The 16,270-nt window shown below is 51.0% G+C and overlaps 1 protein-coding gene across 1 annotated transcript in view; it reads left to right on the top strand.

Moving 5' to 3' along the window:
* The window catches only part of PRKCH (protein kinase C eta), a 220,856-nt gene that overhangs the window by 138,246 nt on the left and 66,340 nt on the right, over window positions 1-16,270 (top strand). The window lies entirely within an intron of this gene.

The raw sequence follows: 16,270 nt of genomic DNA, 5'->3' as shown, positions 1-16,270 counted from the left end.
AGATTGTGTCTACTTTAGCCTGTTGTGAATGGAGAGGCAGTAAGCGTGGGAGTGCCACTGTGTCTCTCACAGGTGCCTGTCACTGCCTTGTGGATGCATGCCCGGGAGTGGGAGTGCTAGCACAGCATGCTGCTTCTAGGCTTAGACTGTGAGGAGCCCCCGTACTGTTTTCTGCAATGGCTGCACTAACTTCCACTTCCACCGGCGGTGAGCCAGGAGTCCTTTCTCTGCCTCCTTGCCGGCACCTGTTACTCCGACGTTTTGGCGATGGTCTTGCCGGAGTGAAGTGGTCGCTCATCATAGTTTTGTCTTGCATGGTAGTGAGGGTGTTTTGGGGATACCTGTTGGCCATTTCTGCTGCTCTCCTTTGGGAAATATGTTGGCCCTTTTCAGGTTGGGTTGGCTTTCTGATCTTCACCCGCTGTCGATTCTGCATGATATCCCTTTGTCCGATGAATAGCTTGCAAATATTTTCTCCCACTCTGTCGGTCGTGTCTTTACTCTGTTCCTTTGCTGTACAAAAGCTCTTTCACTTGGTGAAATCCCGTGGAATATTTCTGCTTTCGGGTCTGAGCCACAAAATCCTTCAGCGTTTAGTTGCATCTCACGATGTTATGTTAGGGCTCAGATTTAGGCGTCTAATCCATTATTTGCCCATGTTCATTGATACTGATATGAAAAGATTCGTTGTAATCCATAGAAACAATTCTCAGAGTATACTGACCTTCCTCCTTTTCCCTCCCAACGTCCTTTTTAATCCATTTGGAGCTGAATGATTCATTTGCAAACGGTGAGAGATATTGGGGTCTGTGCTTGCCAAATTTTCCCAGTAACCCATTGCTTTAAAAACTATGCTTGTCTCTGTTTGTTCTTAGCAACTTGACTAAAAAATCAGTTGACTGCGGATGTGTGATTATGCTTCAAGGATTTCTATTCTGGCTTCATGGGTCTGTGGAGCTATCTTCATGTCAACACCAGTTTTGCTAATTTAATTACGATGGATTTGCTGTGTGTTTTCAAGTCCGCTAGTATAATGCCTCCTGCTTTGTCCTTGTTGTGCAAAATTGCCTTGGCCATTCTGGGTCTGTTTTGGGTCCACCTGAGTTCCGGGAGTGTTTTTGTGTCTTTTCTAGCGCCGTGGAAAATGTCATCGGGCTTGACTCATTTGGTGTTGTGTCCGTGAGTCAGGCACGCTGATTCTTATGGCCCGCCAGCACTGATGTCTTCCTGTCTCTGTGTCCTCTGAAGTTCCTTCACCGACAGTCTGTGGTTTCCATGCAGTGAGCTCTCACCTCTTCGCTTGTTTAGCCCAGATGTTAGACTGTTTGATGGACTGATCGGTTAGAGCTGTTGGGAGCAGGAATGCTCTCTGGCTTCCTTTCCAGATGGTTCTGTGTGTTGTGTATGTCAGCGCTGCTGAGCTCGGCTTGCTGTATTCACAGTGTTTTTCGTAGCACTAACAGCTTTTTAGTGGCGTCTTCTAGCTTTCCATACATAAGGGCATGTCATCTGTAAACAGTGACATCTACTTCCTCCATTCCAGTCATTTCTTTCTCTTGCCTAGTGGTTCTAAGACTTCCAGTGCCAGATTGAATAAAAGAGGGGAAAACTGAACAGCTTGGGGGGCGAGCATTGTGGTGCAGCAGCTTAAGCCATTGCCTGTAGCACCAGCTTTCTGTGTGGGCACTGGTTCAAATCCCCGCTGCTCCACTACTAATCCAGTGCCTGGGAAGGCAGCAGAAGCTGGCCCCAATGCTTAGACCCCTGCAGTCACGTGGGAGAACCCGAAGTAGCTCTGCCTCTGAGCTTCTGCTTGGCCTAGCCCTGGCTGCTGCAGCTGGCCGGGAGGTGCAAGCCTCTCCAAGAGGTAGAGGATGGCTTCTCGAGCCTCAGTTTCCCCTTATGAGCCTGGCTTGTTGAGGCTTCCCCACCCCCATGGGCCTTTATCTGCCTTCACACCCTCGAAGGAGAGAGGTTTCAGCTCAGTGCTAGGGAGAGGCAACCGGGTTAGGGTTAGGCTGGGACACCAGTCACCTGCCGAGTTTCCCAGCACCCAGCGGTTCTGAATGCCTTCGTCAGGCCCCAGCCAGTCAGATGTATTCCTATGACATTCGGTGGCAATCGCAATCGACTGATCACCCCCGTTGGTGCAGCTGCACTGGTTGCAAGTTGCTGCTGATGGAGAGGCTACAGCAGCACCTTGTGCTCCACTGCTGGGGAATTTTACCTGCAAACAGGAATCCCTGGGATTAGGTGTCTGCAAATGTCTCCCCAATAATTCCACCGTGTTATGGTTGGGTAGAATGAGACATTAATCTGGAATGGATTGGGAGCATAATGAATATAGCATGTGGAATGCGTGGTTTTCCAGGAAAGTATGTAATTATGCTGTATACCAAAAATACAGCAGCCACATGGGATTCCCAGCGTTGAGCTGCGGAAGTCTTTGATTAGCAATGGTGTTTTCTCCCAGTGAAAGTTCTACATCTAGCCGCAAGGTGGCAGTCGTTACCGTCTTTGATTAGCAATGGTGGAATTTTCTGCCAGTGAAAGTTCTGCATCTAACCGCAAGGTGGCAGTCGTTACCACAGATTTGCGTGATAAATAAGGAGGAAGCGACTTTAGAGCATCCACCAGTTCTCATGTTTTGAGGGGCTGTCGGCCCTCTGTTCCCCCAACTTCCAGATCCTTCTACTACGGATCATAAATATCTCCAGCGTGCATTAGGTCTATGCTGATGCGCAGACTTTAACCTTGTAAAACTTTCCTCCTGAAAAATCCAGCAACTATTCATATAGCATGTAGGTTGCATTGGGTTTTCTTAAGAAGGCCTGAAGTGATTTAAGGCACAGGAGGGTGTCGAAAGCTTTGTACCAATACCACATTTCTCCCAGGCAGCTGTTCGTGAGCTGACTGAGCGGGAGCGAGGGCCTGGCAGGATCTCCCTTGGGTGCTGAGCGACTTGTACAGCGCCTTGTGCTCAGGGTTTACAAGATGGCAGCTCCAGCACGTTCCTGGTGTTGGTGTCCCTGGGTGTGCGTCTGTCCACCTGTCAGAAACCTTCCACCATGACTGTCTGCATTCGCTGTGGCTTGAAATTCAGCAGATGCTAATCAGAGCACCATGCTGAACTCTACCAGCCTGCCCAGAGGAACTCAGCAGGCAGCTGGATGAGGTGTGGAGTGACACTTGAGCTCCAGCTGATCCCGGTGAAGGCCCCTGTACCTGCTGGGGATGGGAGGCCCCCCTTCCAGCCCTGGGGAAGCAGTATCCCCCAGGCCCAGAGGAGAGCAGGTTCAAGTTCAGCTCAGCCTGCTCCTAGTCTGTCAGTTCCTGGGTGGCCTTGGCCACGTGCAGTTGGGCCACTGGCCCTCACTTCCTGTAGGCTCAGGCGGCCTCCCACCTGTGGGCAGGGAACCAGCACTGCCCTTGGCAACAGACAGCCGGGAGTTCTGGTCTAGCTTTTTCTCCATGTGAAAGGCGTGAGTCTGTCCCAGAATTCCATTGTGCCTTAAAGTTCTCCTCATCACAATGAAGGCAGGATGGGGGAGGGGTCACCTTACACTGTCCAGTGCCACAGGGCCTCCTCCCCCACACTAAGAAAGAATGTCCAGGGAGGGCAGGCAGGCAGCCAAGACGCCACCTGGCATTCCCCTGTCCCGCAGGGCAGTGCCTGGGTTCTAGCCCATGCCCTGCTTCACTTGCAGCCTCCAACCTCAAGGTCTTGGGTTCCTTATGCGTGGACTGACCCCTGAGCTCGCGGCTTCAGCCCGCCCCGGTCCTGGCTGTCGCAGCCATTTGGAGAGAAAAGCAGCAGAGCGACCATCTCCTGTCTATCTCAAATAAATAAAATAATATGATCAATAAAATAATAAAATTCAAGTAAATAAACGTTTTAATAAAGACAATGTCCCGTGCTGCCCCAGTGGCCAGCACAGACCCCCACGTGGAGGGTGGACTCGCAGGAAGGAGGATCTGGGAAGAAAATGATTTTCCAGGCTGAGATGTTATCAAATTCATATACCCATACGTTATCCCCTCCCCAATCCTTCAGCTGTGGATGTTGCATGCCAGCTCATAATGAAATTGACATTCTCATACACTTCTGATAACACTGCAAACACCAGCGACTATAAATGATTTAATCACATGCATCGCGGCCCATAAAAATGTTTATGCTTTTGGTCCTGTAGATTTTATTTCTGGTAAACTAGCCTGTGAAAACAGTCCGTGAGTCCATGTTGAATACTAATAGTTTGTTTCTTTAGCTCATTGATTGGTTTTTGGCAGACATAGCCCCAATCTCCCTTCTTCTCCTCGTCGCCCCACCAGGCTCTAAGAACCACCTTTCCACTCTGTCACAGTCTGGCTTTCCTGTGAGGTCGTGCAGTATGCGTACCTGCCCAGCTAACTCTATCCTCCAGGTCCATCCAGGTTGTAGCAAAGGACACTTTTCTTCCTTGTTGAGGCTCAGCTTACTCCACTGTGGACATATCCTGTATTCCACGTTTTCTGTATCTGTTGATCCACTGGGGAACACATAGGGTGAGTCCATAGCTTGGCTCTTGTGAATAAGGCTACTGCAGACAAGGGAGAGCAAATGTTGCTTTCTTTTTTGAAAAGGATTTATTTACTTTATTGGAAAGGCAGATATAGAGAGAGGAGGAGAGACAGAGAGGAAGATCTTCCATTCGATGATTCACTCCCCAAGTGACCGCAACAGCTGGTGATGTGCTGATCCGAAGCCAGGAGCTTCCTGGTCTCCCACGCAGGTGTAGGGTCCCAAGGCTTTGGGCCGTCCTTGATTGCTTTCCAGGCCACAAGCAGGGAGCTGGATGGGAAGCGGAGCTGCTGGGATTAGAACCAGCACCCATATGGGATTCCGGAACATTCAAGGCGAGGACCTTAACCATTACACTATCGCGCTGGGCCTGCCAATGTTTCTTTGACACTCTGATTTCGTTTCCTTGACATGTCTGCCTGGTGGTAGATTTTCCACATCTTGTGGTCATTCTAGCTTTACGTTCTTGAGGGATTTTCGTACTGTTTTCCGTGATGAGTGCACTGATTACATTCCCATACACTATGCAGGCGCCCTCTCCCAATCCTCGCAACACTCCCCTTCCATCCAGTTGATGATGGCTTCTGACAGGTGTAAAGCACACCTCACTGTGGTTTTGATTTGTACTTGCATAATTGGTGATGTTGAGCACTTTTTTCATACACTTGTTGGCCATCCCCCAAGATTTACTTGAAAGTCAGAGTTAGAGAATAAACCATCAGAGTTTAGATGGCCGCAGTGGCTAGAGCTGGGCCAGGAGCCAAGAGTTTCATTCTGATCTCCCTTGTGGGTGCAGGGGCCCCAGCACTGGGCCACCTTCTGCTTTCATTAGCAGGGAAATTGATTAGAAGTAGAGTGGCTGGGGCTTGAACCAGCATCCACATGGGATGCTGGCATGGCAGGTGGTAGCTTTACCTTCTGTGCTCCGATGCCAGCCCCCACGGGGAGATCTTTGGAGAGGAGTGTATGTTCAGGTCCTCCGCCCATCTTCTGGAGTCCAAGCTTCTTCTCGCTGTGGAGGTGCTGTGTTCCCTGTCTGTTTAGGACAGTTTCACTGTGGTAATTGTTCTCTTGCCATACAGGAGCTTGCTAGTTTAATGTGATCCTGTTTGTCCATTTTCACTCTTGTGGCCTGTGCTTTTGGAGTCATAGCCAATTAAAAAAAAATCATCGCCCAAAACATGGTAGAGCTTTTTCTCTGTGTTCATTTTCTAGTAGGTTTGCAGCTTCAGGTCATACGTTGAAGTCTTTTCATCAGTTGGTGTTGAGTTTTGGAAATAGCGGGCTGCGGATCTGATTGAACTCCTCTGTAAGCAGGTATCCAGTTGCCCCCAATTGTTAAAGAAATTGTCCCTTCTGCATTGTGTATTCTTAGTATCCTGATATAAAATGAATAGGCTACAGATATGTTCAGTTACATTGGTTTACGCATCTGCTTTTATGCCAGTACCATACGGTTTGGGCTATTATAGCTTTATAGTGGATTTTGATGTCAAGTAGTGTGGTGTCTCCAGCCTTATTCTTTCTGTTCAAGATTGTTTTGGCTTCTGTATATTGTTAATGGTTATGCAATATTGCAAACATTTACAGCATTTGTTAATGGGGCATACTTAAATGGTGTACTCCTTGAAGATTTTCAACCCACGAAGAAGTTGTTGTACGTTGAATAGTTAAACTCACAGTTTTGTGAATATCTGTCTTTACTGGCATGCAATTCTCCTAACAACCCTTTTAAATTGGTGCAGAAATTATCATCATTTGATCAAAAAATAAAAAAGGTAGAACACTAAGGAGTTAAGTCATTTAGCCCAAAATCCAGCACAGCACATGATAGGACTCAGAAGTTGGAGCACAGGGGCTAGTACCGTCACGTACGTCATGACAAACGGAGTGAACCCTCGGCAGGTTCTGTCGGGACAGTCCATTGGAAAACCGCCCTGCTCGCTGCAAAGCCAAGGCCTGACAGGAAATTACAGCAATAAACTGCCAGCCATTGTGTTCAGGTCATAAGATTACGGGCAGGCTTTTTTCTCTTCTCTTTTCTGTTTACCAAATGGACGGCTCCAGTTGTATTCTCATAACCAGGAGGATGAGAGAATCAGCCGTGATTGACTAGGGGCGAGTCCTTGCTCCCTGAGGGCTCCGGGGGCTGCCTCCCCATGCCTTCCGGGGCTGCCTCCCCATGCCCTCCTGGGCTGCCTCCCTGTGCCTTGCTGGGCTGCCTCCCCATGCCCTCCTGGGCTGCCTCCCTGTGTCCTCCTGGGCTGTCTCCCCATGCCTTCCGGGGCTGCCTCCCCGTGCCCTCCTGGGCTGCCTCCCCGTGCCTTCCGGGGCTGCCTCCCCATGCCCTCCTGGGCTGTCTCCCCGTGCCTTCCAGAGCTGCCTCCCTGTGCCTTGCTGGGCTGCCTCCCCGTGCCCTCCTGGGCTGCCTCCCCGTGCCTTCCTGGGCTGCCTCCCCATGCCCTCCTGGGCTGCCTCCCCGTGCCTTCCAGAGCTGCCTCCCCGTGCCCTCCTGGGCTGCCTCCCCGTGCCCTCCTGGGCTGCCTCCCCGTGCCCTCCTGGGCTGCCTCCCCGTGCCCTCCTGGGCTGCCTCCCCGTGCCTTCCAGAGCTGCCTCCCCGTGCCTTCCAGAGCTGCCTCCCCGTGCCTTGCTGGGCTGCCTCCCCGTGCCCTCCTGGGCTGCCTCCCCGTGCCCTCCTGGGCTGACTTCACTGCGCACTCTTTGTCAGGCCCTCTGTGATGGCTGTGTCAGCGTCTGGACCTGCTGGCATGATGGACTGCAGTTCACGTCTCCCAGCCCTCACTAATTTTCTTGGTGCCCCACGACTAGTGGCAGAAGACAGACAGACATAGAGAGGGAGAGAGGGAGGGACAGATGGGAGAGGAAGAAAGTAGGGTGAGCACACAAAGCCAGCAAGACTGGGCAGCAGCGGGCAGGGGGAGTGGCACTGTCAATATTGGTCCCAGGCTTTAGTCTTTGTGCAGAGACCTAGTTTATTGGAGCAAAGGTTGCCATCTGGAAAAGACTGAGCAGTCTGGACCCAAGAACTGTCTGTTACCAGCAGGCTGTGGGTCCCAGGAAGCTGAGCCCTGACAACGCCTCCTTACCTCTCGAGGGGCCTGTCTGTGTACTCACGTGCCATGTGCAGGTGGACCCAGGCCGATCCGAGGCACAGAGGGTCTCCTGCACCCATCGCTCTGGCTGCCACTCCTGCTCTGGGTCATCCAGGCTCCTGCCAGGCATGCAGGGGCGGGTACATGGCTGGGAGCAGAGCAGCAGCCACTGCAGAGATCCGTGAGCTTTGTGCAGGTCGGGGTGTTGGCAGTCCTAGGAACATCTTCACACGGAGGCACAGGGTGTTCTCAGTAGTATCAGATGTCTGAGAAAAGTCCATTCTCTTCCCCTTATCATGTGGCCCGGAATTCATGATTTCTTAGGCTGGTGTCTGCCATTCACAGCACACGGAGTTCAGATTCTTAGCTAGCTTTCTTGATGGCCGCCTGCCCTTGCTTTTCTCTGGCTAAGGGCCTCCACCTAAACCTCTGGGCTGGGGCTGGTCTTTGGTCTAGGGGCTAAGATACCACTGGGGTGGAGAAGGGCACTGTGGGGCAGCCGCTTAAGCCGTGGTCTGCAGTGCTGGCGTCTCATATCAGGGCCAATTCAAGTCCTAAGCTGTTCCACTTTCCCTCCAGCTCCCTGCCACAGCACATGGGAAAACAGCAGACAGTGGCACCCAGTGGGCCCTTACACCTGCGTGGGAAGCCCTGGCGGAGTTCCTGGCTCCTGGCTTCTTTCCGCCTGACCAGGTCCTGGCCTCCAGAGCCATGTGGGGACTGAACAAATGAATGGCTGATCTCCCTGCAGCTCTGCCTTTGAAATCAATAAATCCTTTTTGCAAGATGCCACTGGGGTGTTTGCATTCGTATGTGAGTGCCTGATTTTGAGTCCTGGCTTCCTGCCGCAATCCAGCAGCTTCCGGTTATGGCACCTCCCTGGGGGCAACAGTGATGGCTCAAGTGTTAGACCCCTGCTGAGAGGCCCAAACTGAGTCGTGCTCCTGCCCTTGGCCTGGCTCAGCACCAACTGCCGTTAGCATTTGACAAGTGAACCCTTGGAGAGGAGATTTCTCTCTTTTAAAGAAAAAGAGAAGGAAGGAATACATTTTCAAAAGATTCCTATTTCTGCCTCGCAGCCCATTGGCAGCAACTCCACTGGAAGCACTCTTTGTGTTGGCCTGCTCTGAGCAGGGGAGACCTGCAGGCCTGCAGCCTGCCCCGTGGTCCCATGTCCCTGAGCAACTTCCAGCCCCCTGCAGCTTGCTTTTCCTCTTCCCCACACGGTCACTGAGCATCTGGCAGCGAGGCCAGACACATTTGCGCATTGAGCTGCTGCCAACAGCTGGACTGGAGACAAGGAAGCACCCGAGCATTGCTTCCCCGTGGGGCCCTGGCTTGGCTGGCATGTCCTGGGGAAGAGGTCCTGTGACTGCGGCTTAGGGGAAGTGCGGCCGGAAAGCCAGGAGACTCCTCCGCAGTGTGTGCTTCAGGATGGTGGTGGATCCTCAAAGCCTGCATAGTAACAGCCCTGTGAGAGGGGTGGGGAGGAACGAAAGGGTGCCAGCCGGGGGTGGGAGGCAGTCCATCCACCTTTGGGGATTACTTTGTGTCATCCCCAAAACAGTCCAGGAAGAGGCAGAGATGCTCATTTTAAACATCTGGACCCCAAGGTCCCAAGAGGTTCCACCAGGTGCCCCAGATCACAGGGCAAAGGCAGGTCAGTGTGTGTTCTCAACCAGGTGGCCTAGCTTGGTCCCCACGCCATTGCCATTCTGCCACAGATGGGAAGCTCTTTTCGCTGTGGCTGAGTGCTGCCGACAAGGAGGGTGTCGGTAGGCAGGAATGAAGGCACTTTGCCACGAAGCGGAGAGCTTGGCCTCTTAAGAAAAAACCAGGGATATTCTCTTTCGTCTGTTTGGAACTAGGTTTTCTGCTTTCCCTGAGCAAAGAGTGCTGCAAACATGATTTGATCTGCTTGTGGGTCATTGGCTGTAGTTTGCCTCGGGCTCAGATGAAAATAGAAAGTGAGCCAGAGCGGGGTGCTCTCCCTTCCCGGCATGCTCTGTGCTAATGAATCCTATTCTGTTTTCTATCATTTCTTATGAGAACAGAGGTGGTCTTCAAAAAATCCACGGAGAGGTAAATTTTATAAAAAGTAGGCATGCATTTCAAAACATTGTGTTGCACCAAAATCAACTGCATCTTGCAATTGTGTCTTTGCTTAAAGGCTTTGGAATTCTGCATTTGACACTCTGGACCCATCTCCTTTGCTGTCAGCAACTCCCCAGGGGCACAGAGCTCCAGGGGGAGGAGAGGCCGCTGTTTGGGCACCTTGGCCACTGTCCTCTTGGGCCACTAGGCCTTCCCACTTTCTTTTGCTGAATAGGGCCATGAGAATGAATGGGAAAGAAGAGACCCAAGAGCGAGCTGTTCCTTTGGCTCCGCGTCTTTAGGGAGGACTGCCAAGGCAGTGGGCGTTACAGAAAGGTCTGAAACGGTGACCTGGTTTCTGCTTGTGGTTGCTCCGTTCTGGCTGGCCAAGTCACCTGTACCATCCTCCTCGACGTGCCCACCACGTCCCCCCTGCACCACACAGCGTGTGGTGTTGTGTGTCATCTCTCTTGACGCCAGCCAGATCCCACTGGGGTCTAAGTGTACCTCTGTGCTTCCTGGCAACTGGCAGCTTGCGGGGGTAGCGCTCGCATGGTTAAGGTTTTCCCTGCATGACTGGGAGCCCTCAGAACTCACCCAGTGAGGCATGCTCTGGCCTCCCCTGGGTGTTGAATGGGAACGCCTGGTGACAGGACGGTGCAGGGGTGAGAGGCAGGGCTTCAGAAAGTCAGTGGAAAAGGAGATGAACACATGTTTTGGTGTGAATGTTTAGTCACACATACAAGGTGTCTTCAAACAGCAAGCCATAAGAATAAATATAATGAATTAAAAACTACATGGGTGTCAATTTCAGTTAAAACTTAGGTTTTAATTCCAGGTTTCCATCAACTTTGAAATCCCCTCTTAGTTTTTAGTTCATTGGAAAAAGTCAGGGGGCCAGTGCTAATTCTCCCCTTGCAGTGCCACAGCATCCCGTATGGGTGCTGGTACTAGACCCAGCTGCTCCATGTTCCACCAACTTCCTGCCTATGGCTTGGGAAGCAGCAGAGGATGGCTCGAGTCTTTGGGCTCTTGCACTATAGGGGAGACCCTGATGAGGCTCGAGGCTCCTGACTTCATAACCCATTTGGGGAATGAACCAGTAGATGGCAGATCTCTCCCTGTCGCTCCTTCTCTCTGTGGATTTGCCTTTCAGATAAAAATAAATGCATTTTTAAAATAAAATAAAACAATAAGAATAAATAGATTTTACAAATGGGCAGACTGGGGGCTCACTGATGGAGTGCGAATCAACAGATGTATTGTTGGGCTTCAGCGAGAGGAGCAGAGTGCAGTGGGGAGGGAGGAGGGAGCGGGGAGCTGCTGAAAGGCTGATGCTGGAGAGGAAGAGCACTCCGAATGGACCCTGGGCGCTGGGCATGCGCTTTTCCTCCTGCAGGCGGGCAGTCAGAGAGGCTCCTTCACCAAGCCCAGCCGCCTCCGCTGCGGCTTGCAGGTGTTTCCCCAGGAAGTGGGGCTGGCTGCTGCCAGCAAGCGAATGGGATGCCCAGAGAGGCCCCCGTGAGGGACTGGACAGTGTCCACTCCATCCTGGAGGCGGAAGCCCGTGGCATTGAAGTCACGACTGCTTTGGACGGAAGCCACTGGCTGTGAAGCATTATGGCTTTGCAGAATGCAAAATTGTTTTTTTTTTTTTTTTGTAATTGCTTCATCTTTGGGCACAAGCCCACTATGTCGGTCTCATCTAGTCCCCTTAGACTGTCTGGGGCTTCTCTGCCTAGAACGGCTTGGCCAGTGCCAAGTCATCACACGTGGGGATAGAGAACTTCCTGGTGGCTGGAGAGCATTGAAGATGTTTATTCTTTCAGCCAACGTGAGGGCATTTGGAAACATTCTTGGAGAAATGGAATTGAAAGATACATTTATGTTGGCGCAAATTGTTCTTTTATAAAGCACATTTTCAGAAGCCTTGTGAAGGCTTTTTGGTACATAGATTTCAACTTTTCCATTTTTAAAAAGGCTTATTTATCTGAGAGGCAGAGTTAGAGGAAGGGAGAATCAGAGCGAAGTCTTCGTGATTCACTCCTTAAATCACCCAGTGCCTAGACCAAAGCCAGGAACCAGGTTCCCCAGTGTAGTCTCCCACGAGGGCTGCCTGGACCAAGCACGTATGCCGTGCTTCGCTTGCTTTTCCCAGTGTACCAGCAGGGAGCTGCATTGGAAGTGGAACAACCTGGAGACTAGAACTGTTGCCGCAGGTAGTCACTTTCCCTCCTATACAACAATGCCTGCCCCATAAACATCTTTTAATTCCATTTTCCGTGAACTTGTTGAAGGCCTCGTATCGTTGCCGAGCACCTGCAAGGTGCAGAACTTGGTTTCCAACCCAGAGGATGTGGCAGGGAACGAAGCGGAGAGGACTCCTGGTCTCATGAAGCCGACCTTCCGCTCAGGAAGTTTGGGTCTGATGTTCATGGGCACATTGTTTGGATGAGGATGCCTGGGAGAGCTGCTCTCTGCCGTTCCATCCCAGATAGGCTCGGGGCATCCCTGGCTACTTGAAGTTGCTTTTAAATGCCTGGTCCCTTATGTCTATGGGAGGTACAGTAAGTTTGTGACCTCGTGGAAATGATTGAGGGGTAGGAGGGGTTTGAGCCATTGGCGCAGTTGCATTCGCAGCATGGCAGGGGTAGGGAGGCCCCGTGCAGGGACACAGTGACAAGGTAGCTTATCCCCTACCGCCTTGCTCCTCTTGCTTCTCTTGCTCTTTGCAGGACCTCCTTTGCAAGAGTCTTTTCATGGTCAACACCTGCTCCAAACCGTGGGGACAAGCTGGCCACATCCTCCCCACTCTCAGTAGATGATGGTCCAAAAAAGCCTTGGGACCCTGCATCTGCGTGGGAGACTCGGAAGAAGCTCCTGGCTTATGGCTTCAGATTGGCTCATCGCTAGCCATTGTGGCCACTTGGGGAGTAAATCAGTGGATAGAAGATCTTCCTCTCTATAAAATCTGCCTTTCCAATTAAAATAAGAAATCTTAAACCTAAAAAAAAAGGAGATTCTGCTCAGGTATGCTCAGGGCCCCTCCGCTTCCAAAGTAGAGTAGCAGGATTACAAGAGGGAAGGCATGGAAAGGAAGAACATGCAAAGTGGTAATGAGCCTGCTGTCCTTTTCCAAGGGGCTTAGACCCCAGGAAAGGAGCCAGGGGGCAGCAAGGGGCTTGCAGGGGAAGGCACCCTCTGATTGCTGTCTGCAGAGGGAGGAGGGAGGAGGTCTGGGACCCAGGGTGAAGCCAGCAGCCTGTCGCCCTCCCTGTGCCAAGGCTGTGATCCTGGCAGTGGACTTGCACATTGTAGGGTGGGCTCGACTCGGGAAGCTGAGGCTGGGGACGGTCTGGGGAAATGGTGCAGTGAGAGGTTTCTTCTTCAGAGAGAAAGTCCCCAGGGGAGAGTGGGTCGCCGTGTTGTGGTGGAAACTGGTAAAGAAATCCTGTCTATCTAGTGGAGGGGGGCGGGAGGGAGAGCAGGGTGCTGAAGGAGTTCCCGGTAACAGGTGGGGAAGGGTAACATGGTCAGGGGAAGAATCTTCAGGAAGCAGTTTCATGGGACAGGAAGCCAAGTACTGGGACGAGGTCACTTCCCACATGACATTGCTGGGGCTGGTGTGAGATTTTGGGGGCTGCTGTTGCAGTATCTGTTGCCCCGCCCCTTGCAAAACAAGGACCATGTCCTCTCCCCTGTGCAGACCTTCTGGTCATCATGGCTCCCCCCGCCCCCATCTTGCCAGAGTCTTGATGTTACCACGTTAGTCTCCATATTCTCAGAGGAACAGCTTCTCCACATTGGGTGGTGGGCAGTTCACCCCAGTTGCAAAACTGCCTGAACAGCTTGTGTTCCCTGAGGGCAGCTTGGCCTGGCTGCAGGGGCAGACATGAACTTGCCCTGGCACATGGGCTACACCTTCTGATGTTTCCTAGGGGAGAGGATCAGGAGCATGCGCCCTGTAGCACAGGGGCTGGAGTGAGCATGTTCTCAGCCACAGAACTCCCAGCCAGCATTTCATGGCAGACCCCAAACATTGTTGGCAATATTCCCCACCTCTCCTGACTGGGTAAAATGTCTCAACAGACAACTCTAACCTAGACTTCCAGTTTCCTCTCAGGAGACCAAATGTCTGTTTCATCCACAGATCAGAGGGTGAAATAAAAAATCCTGACTTTTTTAAGTGCTTGCAAACTTTTGGAATCACTATCATGGGAAAAAAGAATGATCTAGGTAGATGTAATTTTATTTTTACTCTTTGTTATATAGCCCAGTACAAACCAATTCCTTGAATGTGTTCTATAGACTGGCTTTGATTTGGTGCTTAAGCCAACATCTTTATGGAGAGGATTACACTCTGTGAAATAAGAATGTAAAGGAATATGCTGAAGCATCGTCTGTCGAGGACTAAACCTTGCTAAAGAAGAAACATCGCCTAAGACGCCTTCTTTTGTGGATCTGAGTTTTAGTGTTTTTCAAAGGTGGACTCTTTTTTCTGTAAAAGATTTATTTGTTTATTTGAAAGCAAAGTTACAGATACAGAGGGAGAGAGCTTCATCTGCTCTTTCAAAGATTTATTTATTCGTATTGGAAAGGCAGATCAGATTTACAGAGAAGGAGAAACGGAAAGATTTGCCATACACTGGTTCACTTCTCAATTGGCTGCAACTGCCAGAGCTAAACCAATCCAAAGCCAGGAGCCAGAAGCTTCTTCCAAATCTCCCATGTGGATACAGGGTCCCAAGACTTTGGGCCATCCTCTATTGCCTTCCTGGGCCACAAGCAGGGAGTTGGATGGGAAGTGGAACAGCTGGGACACAAGCCAGTGTCCATATTGGATCCTGGTGCTTACAAGGTGAGGATTTAGCCATTGGGCCATTGCGCTGGGTTCCGTCTACTATTTTATTACTCATAAATGTTTGCAGTGACCAGACTGTTCCAGGGTGCCTGGAGCTTCATCCAGGTCTCCCACATGGGTGCAGGGCACCAAGCACTTAGGCCGTCTTCCACTGTTTTCCCAGGGACACTAGCAGGGAGTGGGACTGGAAGTGGAGCAGGGAACTGATACCTACCTGGAATGCAGGCAGGAACTTAGCCCAACATGCCACAACATTGGCCCCTTGCAAGCACAAGGATCCCATATGGGTACCAGTTCATGTCCAGCTGCTCCACTTCCCATCCAGCTTCCTGCTTGTGGCCACGGAAGGCAGTAGAGGATGTTGGTGCCACAGAGAGGAGGATTAGCCTGTTGTTGAGCCATGACGCTAGCCCCATCTCTTTCTTATGCTCTCTGAAATCTCAACTTCTTTGTTCTTTATCTTTGTAGACTCCTATGTTTGGTTGCCTGGGTCATGGGTGACTTTGTTTTCACTTTATTTCTTACCCTCGGTGCTTCCTGCATTTGCTTTACATTTGACCTGTGGATGCACAATTGCTTTTACAAGAAATACATCACTTTACCAAGGCAAATGGCTTCACCTCAGCACACACCTGGCTTTCTTTAGCCTTCCATGAACTATTCAAATGATGGACCAAGGCATTCACTAATTTACACTTCATTAGGCAAATATTCTCATTTCAGTTTTGTCAGGGGGAAAAGTAAAACCCCCTGTTATGTTAGTTCCTTCTAGCACTTTTGGCTCCCTTCCCCCATCCCAGGACCAGGCTCGTGCCACTGGGAATGTGTCACTGGCACCTGGGCTCTGCCAGCCAAGTTGGGGGTCCTCTGTGACTGTGACAAACTTCATGGAAAATGGAATTCACAGCCAAGTTTGTGGTGGTGGTGAACCTAAGGGGATCTTCAACAATTCATGGAAAATGCTTCTTACGAAAAATTGCGTGGACTTCCTTTTTTTTTTTTTTTCTTCTTTTGGCACTTATTTTAACTGATTGTTTTTGCATGAACTTTTAGAAGTGCGTTCATGTATCGCTTAGCATCTGGCCTCTACCTTCAAAGGCTGCGGGCTCTCCAAGGAGCATGAGAGCAGCTGTGCAGGGCTGGCCCACCCCACATGGGTGGTCCCAGGCCAGAAGCCCGTGGCCTGGAGTGACCAACAAAGGGGTCCCCAGGAGAGAGAGCAGCCACACCTTGAACCTATTTTACCCTGTCTTAGATTTGTGCCTATTCACGTTTTAAAGATGGTGCTGGCCTGGATGGTTTACCTCTTTGCAGCGTGTTAGACCACAAGCTGGAGTTCCTCTTTGCTGCTTTGTTCTATGTGCTGGCAAGCCCATTGGGTCTCATGCTAAGGGAAGTTTGTAATGCGTTACAATGACAAGGAAGTGGTTGGCCTCTACGCAGAGCCGTATGTCCCTCCAGGTTGGAAATGCAGGTTCTTAGAGTTTTCTTCTTTTAGAGATTTACGTCTCCTTCCCGGGTGCTGGGCTCTGTGCTCAGATGGGAGGCGTCTCGCCCATGGGTTTGACAGAGAGGTTACTGGTTTGATGAGCTGCTGCTACCATCTGAGCTGTGCAAAGTGATAAGTTTAAAACAAGGAAGT

This window comes from Ochotona curzoniae, unplaced genomic scaffold (assembly GCF_017591425.1).
Source record: "Ochotona curzoniae isolate NIBS_2020 unplaced genomic scaffold, NIBS_Ocur_1.0 contig_2688, whole genome shotgun sequence".
Taxonomy (NCBI): Eukaryota; Metazoa; Chordata; class Mammalia; order Lagomorpha; family Ochotonidae; genus Ochotona; species Ochotona curzoniae.
The sequence above is the reverse complement of the archived record's forward strand: the minus strand, read 5'-3'. Positions and strand labels throughout refer to the sequence as shown.